The sequence below is a fragment of the Lissotriton helveticus genome, chromosome 2_2 (genome assembly GCF_964261635.1).
Source record: "Lissotriton helveticus chromosome 2_2, aLisHel1.1, whole genome shotgun sequence".
In the NCBI taxonomy this organism is placed as follows: domain Eukaryota; kingdom Metazoa; phylum Chordata; class Amphibia; order Caudata; family Salamandridae; genus Lissotriton; species Lissotriton helveticus.
The window spans coordinates 460,441,853-460,464,797 of NC_136060.1; the positions used below are offsets into that span (position 1 = coordinate 460,441,853).

The following is a 22,945-nucleotide window of genomic DNA, read 5'->3' on the forward strand; positions in this document are numbered from 1 at the left end:
CTCAGCACCTTGGTTCAACAAATCCCTCTATGAAGAAAGGAAGCAGCTAAGATTCCTGGAGAAACAATGGAGGCAAGTGCCCTCCACCGATAACTTGGCCACGCTTCACTCAGCAAGATCCAAGTACCACAAGCACATCTTCCTTGGGAAAGTGGAGCACTTCAAAACCCTCCTTGACTCAGCCAAAAATAGACCAAAAAAACTATTCGATCTCATCAAGATTCCTAACTACTCTCCCCCAACCTCCAAGTTGGAGGATTCTGCAAAGAGAGCAGCAGACTTCGCTATTTTCTTTGATGAAAAGGTGAAATCACTTGTGGATCTGGTCGCTCATCCTACCCCTCCAGAGGAGTGCAAATCCTTAGCCATTTGGCAGAACTTTGACCCTATATCTGAAGATGCCCTTCTCAAGTGCATCCGCGAAACAAAGCCCTCCAACCATTATCTGGACCCCATCCCCAGTGCCATTGCCATTGACTTCTATACCCTTTCCCTTTCCTATTGGACCACTCTGGTTAACCTCTCCCTCTATCAAGGCTCCCTTCCTGTCTCGTTCAAAACTGGGCAGGTCACCCCTCTGCTTAAAAACCAACTGCTGATGCGACTGACCTTAACAACTTCCGCCCTATCACTAACTTACCCTTTCTTGCGAAGATCACAGAAAGATGTGTAGCGAAACAACTCTCTCGTAATATCAAGGACAATGATCTTCTTGACAATTTTCAGTCTGGCTTCATTCAAAACTGCAGCACTGAAACAGCCCTACTGCAAGTGGTTGATGACACGCTGAGGATACTCGACTCGGGGGGGTCCTGCCTTCTAATTCTCCTTGACCTTTCTGCAGCCTTTGACACTGTCAATCACAACACCCTCCTCAACATTCTTCAACAGAGAATGGGCATGGAGGGCACTGTGCTTAAATGGTTTGCTTCCTTCCTTTCTGATCGATCCCAAATGATCAAAATAGCTAACAGTCTTTCATCTCCTGTGGCGGTAGGTCAAGGTGTTCCTCAAGGCTCTATACTTGCACCCACATTGTTCAATCTCTATTTAGAACCACTGGGAAATCTTCTAAGTAAATCCGGGATCCACTATCATCTATATGCTGACGACATTCAAATCTACCTCAAGGTTGCCTCCACTCACGATCTCTCTATCCTAAGCTCTACTCTCGACTCCATTCAAAACTGGATGTCAACTCATCAACTGATTCTGAATCTCTCCAAAACTGAATTCCTCCTCTTCTCCTCCACACTCTCTCCTCCCCCGGTGCAATCATGGATGGATCAGATGAATCTACTTAACAATAAACCCATCATTGTCGACAGCGCAAAATCCCTTGGTGTCATACTCGACAAAAATCTCAATCTAATCTCCCACATCAATTCCATTGCAAAGTCTGCTCGATACCAACTGCGCCTTCTTCCCGGAGCAGGACCTTATAACCCTGGTGCAATCGCTGGTCCTCTCCAGACTAGACTACTGCAATTCTCTTCTTACTGGCCTCCCCAAATCCCACTTTTCCCCCTTAAATCTGTTTTCCATTCGACAGCTCGTTTAATTTATGGGGCCAAAAGAAGCGACCACATCACCCCGATGTTATCCACCCTTCGCTGGCTTCCCATCGAGGCTAGAGCTATCTACAAGACTGCTTGTATCACCCACAAAGCCTTGCACTCCTTCTCTCCTCGCTACCTGGCGAAGAAACTGAAACTCCCTGGAGGCTCTAGACCATCACGTAATGCGGAAAATCTGCTTCTTGAACCTCCCACTTTCAAGAAGGAAAGAACGATGGCCCAATAATTTATAGGCAACGCGGTGAGAATCTGGATCTCCTTACCGCCTCAGCTCCGGACCACCGCCTCCTCCCAGGCCTTCAAAAGGGACCTCAAAGTTCTCCTCCTCCAAATACACCTCCAAAAGTAATTCACGTCCTCTCTATTATCTGAAGGAAGACCTCCCATTACTGAAAATTCTACTCTCCAGGACTATGGAAGTGCCTTCCCAGTGTGTTCTTGTGGTTGGAGTGTTTGCCATTTATTGCAGTATTATCCTTGTACATGTGTTTGGTACTCTTTTGTAACATGCACACCCCACTTTTCCCTTGTAACACACGGTTTGCTACCTCTCACATTTTGTTTGCCTTGATACTTGCACAAGTGCCACCATTGCCTACGTAACGTTTGTTCTTGTGCCTGAGTGTCTAGCATATATTGCAGTATTATACCTCTAATTGTAATTTGTTTTCTCTTGTAACCTGCACACTTGTCACTTTTTCCTCCTGTGTACTTTTTGCTACCTCATGTATTTTGTTTGCTCACAATTGTCGCTTTACCTTATGTAACTTAAGTCTGCTTTTGTAATCTGTTCACGTGTAATGTTCTCCTTAAGTATCAGTTCTGTTTCTATTGTGAAGTGCACTGACGCCTTCGGGTAAAGTCCGCACTATATAAAAATGCATAAATAAATAAATAAATATTAAGGGCATGACGTCACTTCCTGTGACTGCATGCATGGCGTCACCGGTGATTTATATCAGCCAATGGGGTCCTCGTCGATGGTTATTACTAGGACGTTTACCCTGAGCCCACGCGTAGCACCATAAACACCTTTCCCGCGGCGGGCAGAGGGCCCCCGTGGGGGAGGGCGCAGCAGGACACCTCAGAGGTCAGCCAGTGGCTGGGAGGCGAGCTGCGTAGCGCTGTCATCCTGGGCGGGCGCCACAGACCCCCCCTATCAGCGCAGGCCACTCCCCTTTTTACCTGCGAGTGACGGTTGTCACGTGACATCCTGCGCGAGGCCCCGACCCCACAGAGCCCCCCCATGACCCGCGCGCAGCCACGCCTCCTTACCTGTGGCGGTTAGAGGTGGACACAGTGCACCGGCCTTCCTTATCCAGTCACCTCGGCGGTCGCTTTCACTTTCGGCTGCGGCCCCTCCTGCGGCCGACGCCCTCCTCCGTTACGGATTGGCTGCGTCTGCGGCGGGCGGTTCCTCTCTCTTTGGCCCTGGTAGACGCCCATCACGGTCTGCGCCGTTCGACCGGCCTGGTCACAATCCAGCGGCACAGACGAAGTGATGTCCTTGAGGCGAACTGTCGGCGCCGCTCTCTGCCGCCCTTCGCTGGTATTGGGCGGGTCCGCCTCGCTGTTAGCAGCGTGAGCTCTGATGTGAGGGCGACACCAGAAAACAACGCAGCATGGTCTTTTCGCCAAGGACCGGCCTGCTCCTGTGTTGGCAAGCAATAGCTAGGGTGCTACAGGGTCAGGCTAGCCAAAATAACAACCTGGCCGTTCCCCAAGGGCAGGTTTGACAGGTTAGTGTCCAGGCCCCATTTTTGGCTGTTCATGGTGCCTGTTTTATGGTATGGTGGGCCTGTGTTTGCTGTTGATTTCACCGATGTTACCACCGTTTTGCTTGCAGCAAGCACAAATGTACACTGTCTCTGATACCGTGCAAAACAGATGCATTGTATTATAATTGCATTTATATAGCGCATAGCTGCCAAGGTTTGAGATTGCCAAGTGTGACATTTTCATAATTTCTCTGTAATTATGAGTGACATTCCAATGACTATGAGTGACACTTTTTGAGCGCAAGCAAAATCAAGCAATGAAGACTTGGAAAACATATTAATAACAGAAATTACACCAATTTGAGCAACAAGCCGCTCTAAAATGATGTAAAACTGATGGAAAGCACCAGAAACTGAAGCATCTAGTGCTATTCTAAGCTGATAGAACTATTAACCAAAACTTTGATAGTGCCCGCCATGCCACTACAAACAAAAAGACGTTTCTGTAAATTTGAAACCGGCGCAGTGTGCCTGCTGCTCACCTTGATTACAGAGAATAACATAATGACTGCTATAGTGGGGTTGCAGTGGGGGGAGATAAGGAGGCAGATGAGGATGTTTTCAAGATTGGGTGTCCTCACTTCAAAGCCCACATCATTGTTCGTTGGGGTACTGAATGTATACGAGGTGCAGACTCTCCACTACCAACAATTTTTAGCAGGTGTTCTGGTTTAATTTCTTCTGACAAACCGAAAATAAAAAGCTTTATTAATCACTTTCCTGACTGCTCGACCGTTATAAATCGGGTCAAACAAATGAGCACAGGGACATCCCTAGTATTAAGAGCACAAATAGTTTTCCGTGTTCAGAGGTTGATGTTTAATTATCTTGCACTTACTTTCATTAGATGCAGGCGACGAGCGGAGACGCACCGGGTTCCCATAACTGTTAAGACGCTCACCCACATTGCTGGCGGCTTGGGGTTTCAGCGCTCTATCGACTCCGGTCTGCAGAGGGTGCAATGCAATGCTGGCTGCAAGCAGACTCAGGCCTCGAGTCACATCGGGCCGGGCAATTAGAGTTTGCCACCCGGGGGTCTAGCCCGCCTTCAGGGATAGTGGTGTTGCCCGCTCAGCTGTCCTGACTCCTGTGATTTCAGGCTAAGCAGTCTAGTAACAGACTGTCATGGCGGCCACTGCACTGACTTCTCTCCGTCTCCCGGCTCGGCTGCTGTAATGATATTTTGTATGAAGCCGGGGAGAAGTATTATTAACTAGAGTGATAAGAGGCGATGGCCCGAGCTGGTATGAGCTGCAGAAAACAGGGCTGTGAGCGCTTCAACCGGCGCCAATGATTATTTGAAGCGACCCGGGGCATGACTATTAAATGCACCGCAAACTACCCAGTCGAGCCGCCCGTTCTAGCTCGCAAAATTATAAACTTCCCGCGCACGCTGCTGCGACAGGATGTGATGTCTCCTCCCAATGGTGTCATGCTGGTAATGAGAGCCGCGCTGCGTAAATTGGAAACATAAGATACATTAAGCAGTTAAGTGAGTGCTGCCAGCAAACTTAGCTCAACTGCGAGCCCAAGCGCCTGCTGCAGCAGCATGGGGAAGCCACGAGCGGCGCGCTGCCACAGACACTATTTTATCAGAGCGATTTTAGCGAAAGCTGACAGACACCGATATGCGTGACAATGCATTTCATTGCGGTAATGCGGATTACCACACTGAAATGCGCTAGTGTCACGCCTGATGCGTGACACTTGGCTGGGCTGATAGCGCTTACTATCCCTGTCGAGGCGTCGAATCGCTTTTTCGGCGGGTAGCACGCTACTCCAGGACCCGTAGAGGATTAGTGTTGAATTAGTATAGTGAAACATGCAAGTACATTTTAAGTGGTGGATAGGTTAGTCAGTTATTTGGAATGATAGCAGAAGGTTAGAGGAGGACAAAGGTTTGTATTTATATAGCGCTTGTTGACGCACGCTTTTCAGGAAGCCTACAAAGGATTAGTGGTGAATTAATATGGTGAAATATGAAGTAATTTCAGTGGTGGATATTAGTCAGTTACTTTGAGTGAGAAGGATAGCGGAGAGAGAAAATCGGGGAGGAAAGATTTGCATTCATATAGCACTTGTTAACCCTGATGGGTATTTAATTGCTTTTCTGGTGAGTAGCAGGCCACTCCGGAACCCATAAAGGATTGCTGTTGAAAGTTAGTATAGTAAAAAAAAATATGAAGTAATTTGAGTAGTGGATATGTTATTCAGTTATTTGGGTAGTATATTAGTATTGTTTAATATAACTATAAGCATATCTTTACAAGTTACTCTGGTCTATAAGCAAGTCTTTACAAGTTAAAAACGTTTACTGTGGTCTATAAGCATGTCTTTACAAGTTAAAAACTTTTATTTTGGTACACAGGCCTGTTCTCTGTCCCAGTTCGACACTAGGGTGCCATGGTGCAGCCCTGTCATTGTCACTCATCGGGGGTAAACTAAGTAAGGCAATCAGGGTACGACTTTAAAATGTTTTCTCATGCAGATCAGAGCTCCACCTCCACAGGTTGTTAAAAAATCTTGTGCAGGCACCCAACATAGATAATTTTAGATCCCTGAGCACGAAACAAAGTAAGAGCATTTACCTGCTGCTGAAAGTTATCACCACAGGGATTAAGGAAAGGTCAGTTGATTGTCTGGTAACACCTGTCTCATGTGACTGATGAACAGGCCTGCTGTTTTGCGCTACTTTTGAGGTCTGACTGATGGTGCCATGGATGTAACGTGACAAGTGTTTCAACAAGCCAATAGGTCTCGCAATGCAAGATCTATTGGATTTGCCAATGTTTTTTTTAGCCATGTTGTTCAGCAGTGCAACTGCTGTGCAGCATGCCTGAAACTAAAAAAGAAAGTGCTATGATGTCAGTCAGTGTTGGCCGTGTTTTCTGCATTCACCTATGCTGTACAGTAGCCGCACTGCTGTACAACGTGGCTAAGAAAACCTTGACAAAGCCAAACAGCTTTTGCATTGGTGCGGCCTATTGTCTATGCCAATGCTTTTTCCTTTTTTCCTCCAATGAGATGGGCGAGTGTAAGTAATGGCGGCAGAAGAAGCAAGCAATAACATCGGGTGGGTGAAGAGGCTAACAATGCGGGAGAGGATAAATGGCAAGCAAAAACATTGGACTGGAGGGTGGGGGAGCAAACGGACAGCTGCAGTTTCATGCCCCAAAAAATTAAAGTTGGGGGGGGGGGAAGCGCCACAACATGTTTTTCTTTTTGTGGGGTCGGGACAATACGGTTAGAGATTTGGTGGCAAGCAACACGTTGGACAGCTGGAGAGGAGGGCTAGGAACACAATGGAAAGTGGGAGGGCGCAACCAACATGACACACATTGGGAGGAGAGCAGTAAAAGGGCAAGAGGGGGCAAGCAAAACAAAGTATAGCCGGATCAGGCTGTCAACACAGCAGACATCTGAAGGGCCAAGCAACACGATGGACAGTGCAAACACATGCACTCTTATAAAGTGTTGCAACAGATTGAAAAAGATAGCTCCAAAGGAGCGATAAAGGGAAGAATAGTGGGCAAAGAAACAGTACTTTGGCCTTGTTCCATGGGAGGGTCAAACACAAGAGGATGAAAAGCTACCATTCGCTGACCAACGAAAAGCAAGCTAATGAGAATGACAAAGCCATTAAGTGTTCAGCAAAGGATGGGCCCCAAGCCCCCTGCAAGTAAACTAAATGTCATGCAAGCAACAGTGTGCAGCAAATTTGCTGTCTCAGTGACACCTAAAAACTGGCACATTGCACCGACATAGAAACAGCACCATAATCCCAGCCCTCTTCTCATAGACCACACAAAAGCTAGAGATTTGACATTTATATTAACAGCTATACACATTGCACAACATTAGACCTGCGTTTTTGTGGGAATTAAATGTACATTCTCTGATTTGCATTAAAATCTCGTATGCAGGTATACGAACATGGCAAAGACTGAGTCAAGTCAGGGTAGGGGTTGTGAGTCTTGCAAGTGTCAAACTCATGGTGATGCCATTGACCTGGCCTGCTTATTGCTGATTCTTTCTAGTGCTTGTTTCTATCACACTTGGTTTGCGAGTCATCATTTCTTTCAATGGCATGTGCCACAAAACTATGGCATGCTGTGTTACATGCGCCATGTCAAGTTCCGCTGCTGGCCCATCTCCAAATGAAAATGAGAGAATGGAACTGCTGTTTGGTGTAAAGAAAGGCCTGTCGTTTGAGCACACTGAAAGCTTTATCAAAAAGTTTATTAGTAACATCTTCAATGCAGGGTATTTGCTCAACTTGACCCCCCTCTGAAAACTGAGACATATATCTGTCAACCTCTTGTCTCAAATATGGGGGTAAAGTTAGGTGTTAAAGAGGGTGATCCCATTAAGATCAAGTATGGAATAGACACTTTTTAGGTCTCGCGTAGCTGCATTGCTTGGCGAGCTCTATTGCTGTGACTTTTGTTCGCGTAGGGAGACATAAGGTGGCACGCACGGACAGGAGATGTGCACTCCGTACGCGTGCACATCTCCTGTTCCCGGAGGCTGGCAACGCGCGCATCACACGCTTTCAGTTTCCCTCCCCCGTCGGCTTCCGCCGTCCTTCCTCTTAAGTGACATGCCTCCCCGTACTTGGCTGCAGGGTGTTGAAGATATATGAAGCTGCAGGGGGCGGGAACCTTAGGCAGACAGTTCGTATTTTTAAAAGGGAGAAATGAAGGGTGTTTCACGCAATAAAACACTACCAACCTCCGACGTCTGAAACTACCTGAACTTTCGTCATATATAATAAGCATTCTTAGTGCCTGTGAACGCAGGCTGACTGAAGCAGTGAAGACGGGTGGGATTTCTCTGCTCCTAAATGAAAAGGCTGCCAAGCACACCAGCACAATTAAAAACACCAACAAAAATCGGTTCAGCAATCTCTAAGCGCATAGCTAACTGCTGCCCGGCCCCTTCCGTAAATCATTACACCCACCTCCTGGACTGTGTCGAATCGATCGGAGATGGAGTGCGCGCACATTTGTGCACCAAAACCTGCCCCTTCCAGGCGAAGACAGATCAGCCCTTCTGTGGCAACTCTGAGGCACCCTAATTCATTGATTTCCATGCAATAGGAGAAGCCTGGTACAATCACCCTCCACTATTCTGCCAAAAGTGGGCCCCACATGCTGTGGGCGGACACCCGGAAACCAGGGCAGAGAGCTCTGAGAGCAGAAAAGCACCTTGTGCCAATGGGCGAGCCTGGCGAGATAGGTCAGGCCTAGGAAACTCAAGACCAGGATCTCGGCTTCCGCATGCACGCGGTGTGATCCTGGACAAATGCTTTTGGCTTCCTGTTGTCTCAGACCTACAAAGATTGTGAGCGCCTAGATGTGATCTGGATCGCGAAGAGCGATATGCAAGAGAGGCACGAGAGAGAATGAGAAACGCTGACACAGAGAAGGAAACCGTATATTTGTAACTCTTTTTTGTAACCCTGAGTCTGATGAGAGAATGTTTAGACGTGGACTCAGTGAGGCCCGAAAGTCGAGCTACACCTTCCCCATGAAGCCCAAACAGGCAGAAGTGCATCTGAGGCTCCATGTGGCTTGTATGGAAAAGTCGTGACAACAGCCTCGCATTATTTGCATATGATTGGCCCACTAAGGCGTAAAAGAGCAGAAAAAAGTGCAAGACGTTATACCAAACATCACAAAGTTCCAATCATTCTTATCGCACCCTTTGGCTTTCATTCGATTAGGATTGTGTACGACTGTCAAGGGAGCGCTGAGTCTGCCAGCTTCTCTTTTGCTGATGATGGTGCATTTGTGACGTCTTTTTTAGTCTAGAAGCCGTAGTGTGAGCTGTTCTCCGTGCGTGTTGTTCCCTAGAGCACCATGAATGAAATATTGCACATTTTTTGCTGAATATATGTCAACCTGTTGAGATTACGTGCCACTTTTGAGCTCCTGCCTGCTTGCAGTGTTGTTTGTCATTTTTTTACCAAACTGCATCAGTGAGGTTGTTCACCATTGGTGTCAAATAAAGCTTCATTAATTACAGAGCCTGACTGTCAATAACGTTGCTGACCCTCAAACAGGGCACAATATGTCCATGATTGAGGAAAGTTTTTGAGAAATTGCTACCTTCGCTTGATAGTATCATGTGTAACATGACATTTTATTTTGAGTATGACAACATACAGAGACGCTGCTCGGGACCTCTGATACTTTAAAGTGTATATTCCTTATTGAGGCTGTGGATATACAACCATTGCCTTGACCTTTATTCGCGAGTGAAATCCAAAAGTGAAGTGTCATAATTGGCTGTGCTGTGGGTAACTGATCACAGAGACTGGGAAATAGCATTTTTTCTTTCAATATGTCCACAAGAGATATATTCCCCCAATCCAATGATTCATTATTCTGCATCCAGGCTCATTTTGGGGTGGAATGCTTTGGGCACACTTAATCCATAATATAAGAACCCCCACGACTGTCTATGAAAGCGTCAGCATATTCACCTGGCCAGCCACCCAGGGACCTCCCTAACTAAGGTCCAATCTGGGGCCGGAAATGCTATTGGAGGCTGCTTGATTCTGAACAAGTGTGATGCTGTTACAAAAGGTGCTAAGGTTTAACACTTGGGATGAGTTATAATAATTTTTAGGTCGAGCCTAGGCATTGCATATGCAGCTCTGTGAGGCATGCTGTATACAGGTAGACACTTGAATCTCCGCCCATTTCCCCGCCCATCTTTTTAATTGGCTCCTTTTAGTGTCCTTTCTAAATCGTTGCATTTGATTCATGAAAATGCTTAGTAGTCCCTCCTTGGTACCACATTGTCTGCATTTGTAACCTCTCCTGAGGACTGGACTTTTTACTTGTTTATAGGTGATATTGGTTTGGAAAAAGGATGACGTATTTAAAGTCCATAGAGGCATTTGGTTTGTCAGACGCATGAATAGAAGTAAAAAAAAAGTGAGACAACAGCCGAATGCAAGTGAGTTGACAGGTATAGGGGCGTGCTTTATACGGAGAAAACAGGAAACCTGGACATATATCCTAAAACCAGGCCTGTCCAAGCAAATACGCGACATCAGACTACCTTACATGGATTAAGTCTTGCCATGGGGATTGAGTTGGCTAGTGTTAAGCTCCTTCAAAAGCTACAGTCAATCCAACGCTAGGATGCGCATGGACCATTGAGAGACACCCTAAATCTCCTAAGGGGGAAGAATACTAGCACCCCGCTACGCTGAACCAGATGTCGCTCCCTAGGATTGACCCTCCAGCAGAAGAACAGATGCCTAACCTTGGCTGTATTGCTGAGAGAATCAGTCACTCCCCACGCCGCTCGACTCCTCTGGGACCCGAGTGCTGCCGAGGGTTCGCCGCTGGTGTGCCCTGGGTTTTGTATTCCTTTTCTCCTCACTGTTCATTGTATTCCTTCCCTCACTGCACATTGTTGTTGCTCCTGTATTTTTTATTTATTGTTTATTCTTGGTTTCTTGGCGCTCCTTGTGCGCCCCTGCTTTCTGTGCTTGCCGCCGCCGCTGCCTGCCCCCTTTTTCCTTCTGTACCCCTGCCCGCCCATTGGCCGCCCCGCTCCCAGCTGCCCCTCCCTCCCACTTGGCCTCTTACGGAGGTCGCGCGGCGCAGGTGAGCGTGACCTGACCCCAGGTCACTCCCCACGCCGCTCTACTCCTCCGGGACCCGAGTGCTGCTGAGGGTTCGCCGCTGGTGTGCCCCGGGTTTTGTATTCCTTTTCTCCTCACTGTTCATTGTATTCCTTCCCTCACTGCACATTGTTGTTGCTCCTGTATTTTTTATTTATTGTTTATTCTTGGTTTCTTGGCGCTCCTTGTGCGCCCCTGCTTTCTGTGCTTCCCGCCGCTGCTGCCCGCCCCCTTTTTCCTTCTGTACCCCTGACCGCCCATTGGCCGCCCCGCTCCCAGCTGCCCCTCCCTCCCACTTGGCCTCTTATGGAGGTCGCGCGGCGCAGGTGAGCGTGACCTGACCCCAGGTCACTCCCCACGCCGCTCGACTCCTCTGGGACCCGAGTGCTGCCGAGGGTTCGCCGCTGGTGTGCCCCGGGTTTTGTATTCCTTTTCTCCTCACTGTTCATTGTATTCCTTCCCTCACTGCACATTGTTGTTGCTCCTGTATGTTTTATTTAGGCGCTCCTTGTGCGCCCCTGCCCCTCTGTGCCCCCCCCCCGCTGCTCCCCCGCCCCCTTTTTCCTTCTGTACTCCTGCCCGCCCATTGGCCGCCCAGCTCCCAACTGCCCCTCCCTCCCACTTGGCCTCTGATGGAGGTCGCGCGGCGCAGGTGAGCGTGACCTGACCACTGGTCACTCCCCACGCCGCTCGACTCCTCTGGGACACGAGTGCTGCCGAGGGTTCGCCGTTGGTGTGCCCCAGGTTTTGTATTCCTTTCCTCCTCACTGTTCATTGTATTCCTTCCCTCACTGCACATTGTTGTTGCTCCTGTATTTTTTATTTTTTTCCAAAAACCTTTATTGCGTCATTCAATTACACTGCGGAATGCCTACAACCCAACGGGCTGGCCGCTATTTCATGGTGTTAATCACAATTGAGTACCAAAAAGTTTCTGGTAGATTGTTCAGTTACGTAAACTGCATAACAGGTGTTGCAAGAAAGAGGTGTGGCATAAGCATCAGTTTTCTGAAAGTAATGGTTTTTGGTTTTCCAGTTTTTATGAACAATAACAAACCAAAATAACTGTTAGGAACAGCAATGTGGTCAATCATATATCAACACTAATCAATTGTAAATTTTCACTCCGGTGCTTCAGTACAGACTCCCCCCCCCCCCCCCCCCCCCATTCTCGTTATACCCCCTGAGGGTCATATTTGTGTTCATGCATATATCCCTCTAAACTGGTACCTCATGTATTTCCTTCCCTTCACTCCTGCGTTTTAATGTGATAAAAGGCCCCTCTCTTAATCCCCGTTCAATCCCCCTCACAGAGCGCTCACTCCGCTAAACCTCTCCCTCTTCCCCCTCAGAGTCATCCCGGTCGTCCTCCGGCAAGGGGTCACAAATCTCCCCTCTATATATGTTCCATTTGGTCCAGATTTTATTCCATTTCCCCGGGCAGGCATGGCTAGAGTACACCGCCCTTTCAGTCATCATTACTTTATCCATATGCACACACCATTGTGACTTGCTCGGCACTTCTGCCACTCCCCAGCGTTGTGCGACATCTCGTTTTGCCACCATCAATCCTACTGTAACCCAGATTTGCCCGTGTCTAGAGAGATCTGTAGGTTCCCATACGTTTAAGAGGCATCTCTTCAGATCAGGCATTAGTGTTATTTCTAGTGTTTGTGAGATTGTTCGCAATATCTGTCTCCAATATTCCTGAATTCGGGGGCAATCCCATATGGTGTGAAAGAACGTACCCTCCTCCCCGCATCCACGAAGGCAGTAAGGGTGGTCTATCCTGTGAATACGGTGTAGCATTGTCCTAGTATAGTATACCCTGTGCACTATTTTCAGTTGCACCAGACGCATTCTTGCAGAGATGCCCACTTCCTTGGGTGATGCCAGTGCCCCATTCCACTCATGCTCATCCATCTCACTAGTGTCTCCCTCCCATTTCGCCTTTAATGACAGTGTTGGGTCTGGCAAATTGTTGATTAATTTGCGGTATGTAAGAGATGTTGCGCGTTCAACCATAAATTCAGTGAGAAGGCGGTCCTCCAGCGGGGAAGACTCGGGCAGGTCTGTGTCTATGGGCAGAACCGCTAGCAATGCATGTCGTATTTGGATGTATCTGTAGAGCTCCCTCTCGCCGAGTTCATACAATTCTCTCAATCTATTGAAGGGCAGCACTCCCCCCTTGTCCCAAAGATCACCCACCGTGGATATCCCTATAGTGTCCCAGTGTGAAAATCCTTTACTGTTCCTCATGTGACCGAGGACTCGAGAGTCCCACAGTGGAGTCAGCTTGGTGATCCTCCCCTTCCAACCCAGAACAGCCGTCGCTGCATGCCAGATCGTTACTGTTAGTTTGGTGGGACCCACTAAGGTGCGAATTTTACGGTGATCGTATAATGGAGCCAGTAAGCTGTCAGTGCCCAGTTGTACCCTGTCTGCCTGGAATGCTGGCTCAGCCTGTGAGGTATGGATCCATTGGTTGATGGGTTTAAGGTGCGTCGCCCAGTAATACAATTTTAAGTTGGGTAAGGCAATACCCCCGTCATACCAACCTCTATGCAGTTTGGATTGGGCGATGCGGGCAGGGAGGTTTCCCCATAGAAGGTTAGAGACCAGAGCCGCAACCTGTTGAAAGAACCTAGGGGCTACCGGGTAAGGTGTATTTTCAAGGACATATAAAAATCTCGGCAGGGCCATCATTTTATAAAGTGCAGCTCGTCCCAAGAGCGTTAAGGGGAGTCCCGACCAAAATTTAACATCTTGCTTGAGCCTATCTAAGTGGGGCTTCAGATTTTTGTCCATGAATTCTGCGGGGTCTCTGGTAACTTGAATGCCTAGATATTTAAACGACGAGCCCGCTATCTTCAGAGGACACCCCGCGTCTAGGGCCGGAACCCGCCCCTTCAGAACATACAATTCCGATTTGCCCCAATTATTTGTATAGCCGGATATTCTGCCGTGAGTATTACAGAGACTTAACAGGGCTGGCACCCCACTGTCCGGGTTAGTTAGGTATATCAGCATGTCGTCTGCAAACAGGGACAGCCGGTCTTCCCACCCCTCCCTCCAGCAGATGCCTTTAAGTAGGGGCGAGGTTCTGATGAGAGTGGCAAGAGGTTCTAGCGAGATCGCGAACATCAATGGCGAGAGGGGACAACCTTATCTTGTACCCCTCCCCAGTGGGAATATCCGCGAGATATGACCATTGGCCACCACCCGCGCCACCGGGTCAGCGTACACCAGTTTGACCCATGCAATAAAGCGGGGCCCAAACCCCAAGCGCGACAGAGCCTCAAACAAGTATGGCCACTCCACAAGATCGAAAGCCATCTTAGCATCAAGGGCTAATATCACTGCTTGCGATGTAACGGATTCCGCCCTAGCCAGCACTCCGTGCAGTCTGCGTAGATTTAACGCCGTATTTCTGTGTGGCCTAAATCCGGACTGATCCGGGTGTATAAGAGACGGTAAATGGGGCAAGAGTCTCGTTGCTAGGAGTTTGGCCAGTATTTTAGCCTCTGCATTAAGCAGTGAGATGGGCCGGTATGAGGAGCATTCATCAGGTGGCTTGCCAGGTTTGGAGATGGCCACTATAGTCGCCGCTCTCTGATCCGGCGGAAGCGTACCCTTCTCCAGACATTCCTTAAACATCCCCAGCAGATGTGTACTGAGGGTCTCGGGCACTGCTTGATACCATTCTATAGGTATACCGTTAGGTCCCAGAGCCTTACCCGGATTCAATGCATGAATAGCCAGTTGTATTTCATCAGCGGTGATGTCTGTTTCTAGCTCGCATGACTCTTCCGAAGACAGTGTTCGGACTTCGATCGGTGTTAACACTTCTCTGGCCATCTCAGAAGTAATCACGCGCTCAGGGGTGTATACTCTTTCAAAGTGGGCCGCAAGCAGTTCCACAATTTGTCCCGGGTTAGTATGTACCTCCCCGTAGTCGTCATTCAAACGTTGGATTCCCCTAGAACACCCCTCCCGTTTGTCAAGCCACGCCAGCAGTCTTCCCGCCTTATCGCCCACCTCGTAGATCCTATTTTGAGTGTCGGTTAGATGCCCTTTTACGTGAATGCGTAAATGATCGTTATATAGCTGTTGTTGCAGTGTCAGTGCGTGTAGGGTGGATGGCGTGGGGTGTTGTTCGTGTGTCGTTGTTAATTCCTGCAAAGTTAAGTCCAAATCATCTAGTTCTCTGGATCGTTCCCGTTTGTAGCCCGTGATGGTGTTAATGGCCTGCCCCCGTAAGACCGTTTTATATGCCTCCCATAGTATCTCTGAGGAGTGCACGGAGTGGACATTCTCAGTGAAATACTGTGTTGTTGCCCTTTTAAGAGCTTTGCGAATCTGGGGAATCTTGAGATAAGTAGCCTGTATAGGATATATGCGTTTGTGCGTTCGTTCCTGGGAGGAGAGTGTGAGAGTAATTGGTGAGTGGTCCGAGATCCCTCGAGGGTGAATCACCATTGTGTCCAGATGTTGGAGACCATCTCCCAGGGTCAGGAAGTGGTCAATTCTTGACAGGCTCCCATGTACCGCGGAATGAAAGGTGTACTGTTTCACCCCGGGGTGGAGGTGCCTCCAGATATCAATCAGGCCCATGGCCGTTAAGAATCGTTGGAGGCGGGGGATCCCTCCCGCTGGGACTGACGTTGGAAACCGATCGAGCTGTGTATCTAGAATTGCGTTGAAGTCCCCCCCAAGGATTATTTCCCCCTCGGGGAGAGTCAGAAGAAAGTCACCCAGCTTAGGGAGGTGTACTGAGTGTAATGCCGGTGGAATGTATACTGACACTAGGTTGATAAGCTTCCCCTCCCACTGCCCCTGCAGGGCTGCAAAGCAGCCTTGATCATCAGTTTTAGTAGATAGGGGGATAAATCGTGTGTGTTTCTGTAGCAAGATACCGGTCCCTCTGGAGCCGGACGTGAAATCAGAGTGGACTACCATCTTGTAGCCTCGTCTATCCATGGCTTTAGTAGCCCCCCTGTCAGATGAGTTTCCTGTAGTAGTGCTATGGTGGGTTTCTGTCTCTTAAGCGCAGTTAGTACCAGCCCTCGTTTCACCCTGTCCCCCAGTCCTCTCACGTTCCAGGTCATGAGGCGTAAAGAGGGGCACTGTGTAACAACGTCTACTCCACTCCTGTCAGGAATTGGAACGTCAGCCATTTGGTACTGTGGGGTCTATGGTACCACTATGGGTAAGTGTGTCACGGGAGCTGGATGTATAGTCGTGTAGGGAAGTGCTGAAGGTTCTCATGGGAGCTGTAGACCCCTGCCCTCTCATCCCGCCTTGCGTCGATTGGTGTGGAAGCTTATTCTTCGTCGCTGACCATACATGTGTTCCTAACTTGAAAAAAACAACCCCTTCCCCAACCCCCCCTCCCTGCATCCCTGCCTAATGGACTTTCAACTGCCCGCCCCCCCAACTGAGCAGAGTGCTTGACCCATCCCATAACCAGAGTACTTGCGTGTGGGGGGAGAGTGTCTCCCCGAGCAGGCGGCATCCCTGCGTGCGTTCGGGGTAGTCTCACCAGAGTCCACATGCAGCATGTAGACTGAGTGTCAGTGGTCGGCGACCACCATCCGTGTTGATCTCAGAGTAGGGGTCATTCCTCTCCGCCAGCTCCTGCAGTGCCATGTGAGGGGGAGCCCTCCGCTCCATCTCGACCAGATGTTTGTGAGCCCGTCCCGCTGTTACCTCCGCGGTCGTGAGTCGGTCTGTGTGTTTTCCGCTGCCGGTCCACGGTGCGCCATCCCTCAAGCCAGTCCCGTGCTGCGTCCGGGTTGTCGAAGAACCATACCTTCTTGTCCGCTACCACTCGCAGCCGGGCCGGAAATAGCATCGAGTATGGCAACTCCTTCTCCCTCAACGTTTTTTTGACCTCCAGAAACGTCCTCCTCCTCCTGGAGACCTCCGCCGTGTAGTCTGGGAAGAATGCTATTCTCGAATTCTGGAGCTGGATGGCTGGCGCCACTCTCGCGGCCTGCAGGATGGCGTCGCGGTCTCTAAAATTGAATAGTCGTGCCAGTATTGGCCGAGGTGGGCCCCCTGTCTTAGGTTTTCCTCCCGGTACCCTGTGGGCCCGCTCCACCGAAAAGAAATTCGATAGTCCCTTAGGCTGTAGCCTGGTTTTGATTATGTCCTCCACATAGAGGTCCATTGCCCCCGTATCTTCCGATTCTGGTACACCCAAAATTCGGACGTTGTTGCGCCGGGAGCGACCTTCCTGGTCATCCAGTTTGTCTCGGAGCAGTTTGTTGTCCGTCTGTAGTCGTTCCATTGCCATTTGCAGTTCGGACACATCTTCAACCAATTACTTGGTGACAACCTCCACTTGTTTGACCCTCTCAGACATTTTTGGAGGTCTGCCCGTATCAAGGTGACCTCAGTGGCTGTAGCTCCCATTGTCGCTTGTACCTGGGCCAGTGCCGCCAGGACATCCTCAATTGTGGCCTTTTTCGCCCCTTCCGTCTCCGTCGATTTCCCCGCCGTCTTACGCTGCTCCTGGGGAGGAGACTGCCTTTCATAGGCGAATTTGTCCAGTTTGGCCTGTGTAGCGTTGTCGGGGGCCTCTGTGTGCCATAATGCAGTGCGCACCGGCGGTGCAGGCCGCCACCGAGGGTCTGTGTTTAGGCCAAGGCGGACAGGTCACTCTTCAACTAGCAATCAGGTCCCCAGTGAATGAGAGCAGTGGTCTCTTGCGTGTCCCTGACTGCTGGGTTTACCTCCAATCTCCACGCAAGGTCAGGCAGGGCATTAAGTACACGAGTGAGAATTGATGTGGCTCCCCACCCTATAGCGTGTCAACTCAAGCTGCCCGCCGAGCCTATATCCGGCGGGGTGCCGCAGGTCTCAAAAGGCACCGGGTCGTGCTCCTGCGTTCCACTGACTCGTGGTGTCTCCTAGGCCTGTGCGCTGCCAGGGTTCCTACAGCCCTGGTTAAAGTATTTCAGGGGGGGGGGGGTAACCGACTCACCGCCCCTGCCGTTTGCAACCTCCTCACTTTCTGTCCGCCGCTAAAGGTGAGCCCGCCGAGACAGCGGATCCTCGTGTGTTCTCCCGGGAGGCCAGCCCGTTGTCCGTAGTCTGTTTTCTGCCTAGCAAAGGCAGCCGCTGCAGGGACTTGGGGGGTGATGCGCGTAAAATGGCGGCTCCGAGTCTGAGATCTGTGGCGTCGTCTGCACCCCCGAGCCTGACCACACGGCTGCGCTGGCCGCTGCTGGACGTCGCGGGGTCCACCCTCTCCACCGGGTTCCCGGAGGGCACCCCACGAATTTTCGGGCCGCGTTTCCAAGGAGCCGGCGCTTCTGGCCAAACACCGCCGCCGAGGGCCAGCTTCCGGTCGGCCTCGGTCTGGCCGCCACTCCGCTGCCTGCAGGCCGATGATAGGCCCCACCTCTCTCCGGGCTCCGCTAAGTGTTGCGGACCTACGGTCTGGCAGTCGCCGTCCCCAAACTGCTGCGCTGGGTGCCGCAAGGACTCCGGGTCCGGTCCACCCCGTCAGGCACTGTGAAATTCAGGATTTATATGTCGGATTACAGCGGGAAGCCGCCTCGTCTCGGGAGCCTCTCTAAGCTGCGGCCGCCATCGTAGGCTGCTAGCCACGCCCCTGCTCCTGTATTTTTTATTTGCTTACTCTTGGTTTCTTGGCGCTCCTTGTGCGCCCCTGCCCCTCTGTGCCCCGCTCCCCCGCCCCCTTTTTCCTTCTGTACCCCTGCCCGCCCATTGGCCGCCCCGCTCCCAGCTGCCCCTCCCTCCCACTTGGACTCTTATGGAGGTCGCGCGGCGCAGGTGAGCGTGACCTGACCCCAGGTCACTCACCACGCTGCTCTACTCCTCTGGGACCCGAGTGCTGCCGAGGGTTCGCCGCTGTTGTGCCCCAGGTTTTATATTCCTTTCCTCCTCACTGTTCATTGTATTCCTTCTCTCACTGCACATTGTTGTTGCTCCTGTATTTTTTATTTATTGTTTACTCTTGGTTTCTTGGCGCTCCTTGTGCGCCCCTGCTCCTCTGTGCCTCCCCGCTTCCCGCCGCTGCTCCCCCGCGTCCCCGCCCCCCCGCCCCCTTTTTCCTACTGTACCCCTGCCCGCCCATTGGCCGCCCCGCTCCTGCCTCCAGGCTGCCCCTCCCTCCCACTTTGCTTCTTATTGAGGCGCGCAGCGGGCGCGCCAAAGGCAAGCCCGTCTGCGCCTGGACCGCGCCCAGCGCCAGAACCCGTGGACCCTGCGCCGCCAGACTGCACTACGACTCCAGCACCCTCCACGCACTCAACGCCGAACAAGACCACCCCTGCTACCAAGCCACCCCGAAGCGCACCCAAGGACCCTTCGCCTGCCGGAACTGCAGATTCACCAGCTTCCAGCCCACCAAACCACCAACCAGAGAACCCAACCACCTCCGCTGCATCCTCCTCAACACTGGCTCCGCTCGCAAACACGCCATCGAACTCTGGGACCTCCTAGACTCTACCGCACCCGACGTCGCCTTCCTGACGGAGACCTGGCTGCCCGCCACCTCAGCACCAGACATCGCCATAGCCATTCCACAGGGCTACAAGATCTCCTGCAGAGACTGCACCAACTGGGTAGGAGGGATCGCCATCATCCACAAAGAATCTCGACCAACACCGACGACACCCTCACCTCCGCCGAGCACATGCACTTCCAGATCCACACCGACCCCAACACCACCCTCAGAGGAACACTCATCTACAGACCTCCCGGACCTTGACCACAGTTCAGCGACACCATCGCCGACCTAGTCAGCACCCTCGTCCTCGCCTCCACGGACTACATCCTCCTCGGGGACTTGAACTTCCACCTCGAGAACAACGACGACGCCAACTCCACCGCCCTGATCGACAACCTCGGACTCAAGCAGCTCGTGACAGCACGCACCCACGCCGCCGGACACACGCTGGACCCCATCTTCTCCACCAGCCCCCACGTCTTGTTGCAGGGTTTCTGTACTCACACAGAACTGTGCACAGAGGAGTGGAACCTCGGCAAATTAGGGTGTCCCAAAACTTACCTTAGCAACCAACTCACCCCTTACCGAGCTAGCTACAGTGTCTCATTGGACATATCAAACTCCCAATGTTTAGACAAACCAGAACATGAACTTACAGTACCTCAGGGTACGTGGGACTCATGAACACTCTTTCGTTATATTATCATTACAAACCAGAACATGGAGTAAAGAAGACACATGTGCATTTGAAATGTTTATTTACTAATGCCGTCTTCTCAGGCGCAGTATCTTAGATAATACAAGTATACTTATTATCAGTATCAAAATTATCAGCATAGTTACTAAGACATAAAAAGCGAATGGTGACAGCATGTTAACATGCTGTAATGAATAAGAGTTAACAACACTTATATCTCACCCTCCCTAACACATATATTATATTATTAGCTAAGAAGGTCTCTTTGGGTTGTTTTAGGGCGGGCCCATACCTTAGTGTCCTAGCATGAAGGAATCACATCAGCATACACCAGCTCTCTTCTGCATGTGCACCGCATCAAGTGCGTTAACAATTCTCGTGCAAAGCAATATCAATCCCGCCTCAAGCCCAAGTTGGCAAAGCCTGCACTTGTGTTATGACTATGAAGGCGTGGAGATCAGACCTCATAACAATTCCATATCGTGTTGCTCCTGAAACTTCAGCACTCTCCGTGCAGACATGGTTTATTAAACAAAACTGATATCAGAGCAATAACATATTATTCTCACATACACCACGGCAAACCACTAGGTTGAAAGCTAAGTCAACAATTAAGGGTCGTGTGTAGAAGTTGCAAGAAAGGAAAAATGGCGTTTAAATCTCAAATGTACCTATGCTAACTTAACACGATATAAGGATATATAGGAGCTATACAACACCCCCCCATGATCCGAGAACGGACTAAATAAGATAACAGAAGTGCCATCACATGAGAGCAGAATCCAATTTTAAACGAGCATGAATAAAAATTCAATTATAAAAACTAATGCTAAAAAATAGCCCACGAGTATAATGTGGCTCAAGCCAATAGGCAAGCAAAAATAAAATGTCTTGACCAAAAGTCAATAAAATCAAGGAAATGCTATCAATCAGCATGTCAATTTGAGGCAGTGTCTATGATAAGACTGTATATGAAAAGTAAGCCGCAACAGCCTCCAGGAGGAAGTCACTGTCCTCATCCGAAAACAGTTCAGCCATCCAATTTAAAAGATGAAAGGAACATACGTGATCTTCCAGCACCGGATCCTCTATAACCATCAGAGGACAGCTCGGTGGGTTTTCAAGAAAACTTCGTTCCAAGAAATTTCGCGCTGCCGACAACACATCCCAGGGACCCATTAGTCCATGTGCCACCGCCAAGGCCATAATCCTTTCGTCAGAACAAACCAACTCGTGAGCAATGATAGGACTCATCAGTTGATCAAAATCGACGTCAGAAGATATTGGTCCGCAGAGACACAAATCGATGGCCCAAAGGAAATCACAGGTCAGGCAGCGAAATACAGGCTGGACACAGGTGAAATAGGAGAACCGAAAAGATAATCCAAACGCCGTGCTTAGAGTCGCCAACGGCAGCGTGCCATAATAATCAAGCATGCGGTTGCGAAACCGCGTCAGTAGCAGCTGAGCGTGGTCTTGCACAGGAAGGGCATCCATATTTAAAAAGGCAGAAAACCACCAATGCGCCAGCCGCTAATGCAAGTAAAAACGGGAACCCTCCAAATAAGGATGAAAAAATAGAATGGAAGAAGGCAGGGATGACTCCAAAAATCTTCTCAAAGGAAGTCACGAGACCACCGCTAACAACTTTAAAAAAATGTGCTAGGCCCGTTGTGGAGGATGCGTTAAAGATAGAACGGACCATGGCTCCGAAATGCAAAGGCAAATCAGTATTTAAAAGAGCCTGAACCTCCGTACGGGTGTTAGCAATGTGAAGCACGAAAGTTTCACGGGCCGAGCTCAAGGCCACCTCTTTCTGGGACAATAGAGCTCTTATTCTAGCCATGCCGCTGAATTCTGCTCCCAAGGTCGGTATCTGTGGCCAAATGGAAGACTCCCTATGTACACGTGTGGGAGGATAAAGAACATTTCTGCAGCAAATAACTCGCTCACTAACTGTTACTATGAAAGCTATACCTTTAATTAAACCACAACAGTTTTCATTATTGAGCATTAAATAACTACCATTCTCTAACAATTTAAACGTGGGGATGATAGCAGGAACTGGCGTGCCCTGTAAAACGCAAGCCATATTCGGTCGGTCCTTGTTACATGAACCGTGTAACTGTATGTGTCTGCACATTAAAGAATGATCTGGCGTCTCAGCACACTCATCCCCTGTTAGATAAACTTCTTGTTCATCCTTGAAACATCTGTATGTGTATGGGAGTGACCAGACCTCATGAAGAAAACCGCTACCTAAGGGTTCAAAACGACCTATTGGCACATATTTCATACAATTTGAAAACTTATATAAAGCAAAAGGCAGTGTTATTAAACCGTGGATAAGCCACGTAGCAGTAGTGGCTTCTGCCACAGAAAAAGGTAAAGACTCCAATCTTTCAATATGGAGCATAGAAAAGGAAGCATCACGCATTGAAAGCAAGCGTCGTTTGTCTGTCAAATTAAACGGGGAAAATAAAGAGGAAACGTTCATGTATCCCCAGGGAACTTTACCCATTTTCAGAGTCTGAAGTGTCCATGCAAACTGCATGATTGACCGTAATTGATTTTGACCATGGTATAATACTGACACTTCATCATGCACAATATCAACAACAGACGACACAATATTATCTAATGTGTAAATTCTAGAGGAAAGCACGTTAATGCTATTGTCAACAACTGCAAGCACTTTCTCAAGATTCGCCTGATCAATAGCCCTAAGGCGTGAAGCGGCCTCAATCTGTGAGAGTTTCCAAATTTCAT

At 49.6% G+C, this 22,945-nt stretch overlaps 1 protein-coding gene and 1 long non-coding RNA gene across 5 annotated transcripts in view; one reads left to right on the forward strand and one right to left on the reverse strand.

The window, feature by feature from the left end:
* Nucleotides 1–2,985, reverse strand: part of MAVS (mitochondrial antiviral signaling protein) — a 152,746-nt gene extending 149,761 nt beyond the window's left edge. For all 4 annotated transcript variants that reach the window (XM_078678703.1, XM_078678702.1, XM_078678701.1 and 1 more), the window contains exon 1: nt 2,853–2,985. The gene's annotated coding sequence lies outside the window, so the exon portion shown is untranslated. The remainder of the gene's footprint in view (nt 1–2,852) is intronic.
* A 198-nt stretch (nt 2,986–3,183) lies between these two features.
* The window catches only part of LOC144821533 (uncharacterized), a 58,739-nt gene continuing 38,977 nt past the window's right edge, over nt 3,184–22,945 (forward strand). The window contains exon 1 of the long non-coding RNA XR_013608376.1: nt 3,184–3,316. This is a non-coding gene — a long non-coding RNA (uncharacterized LOC144821533). The remainder of the gene's footprint in view (nt 3,317–22,945) is intronic.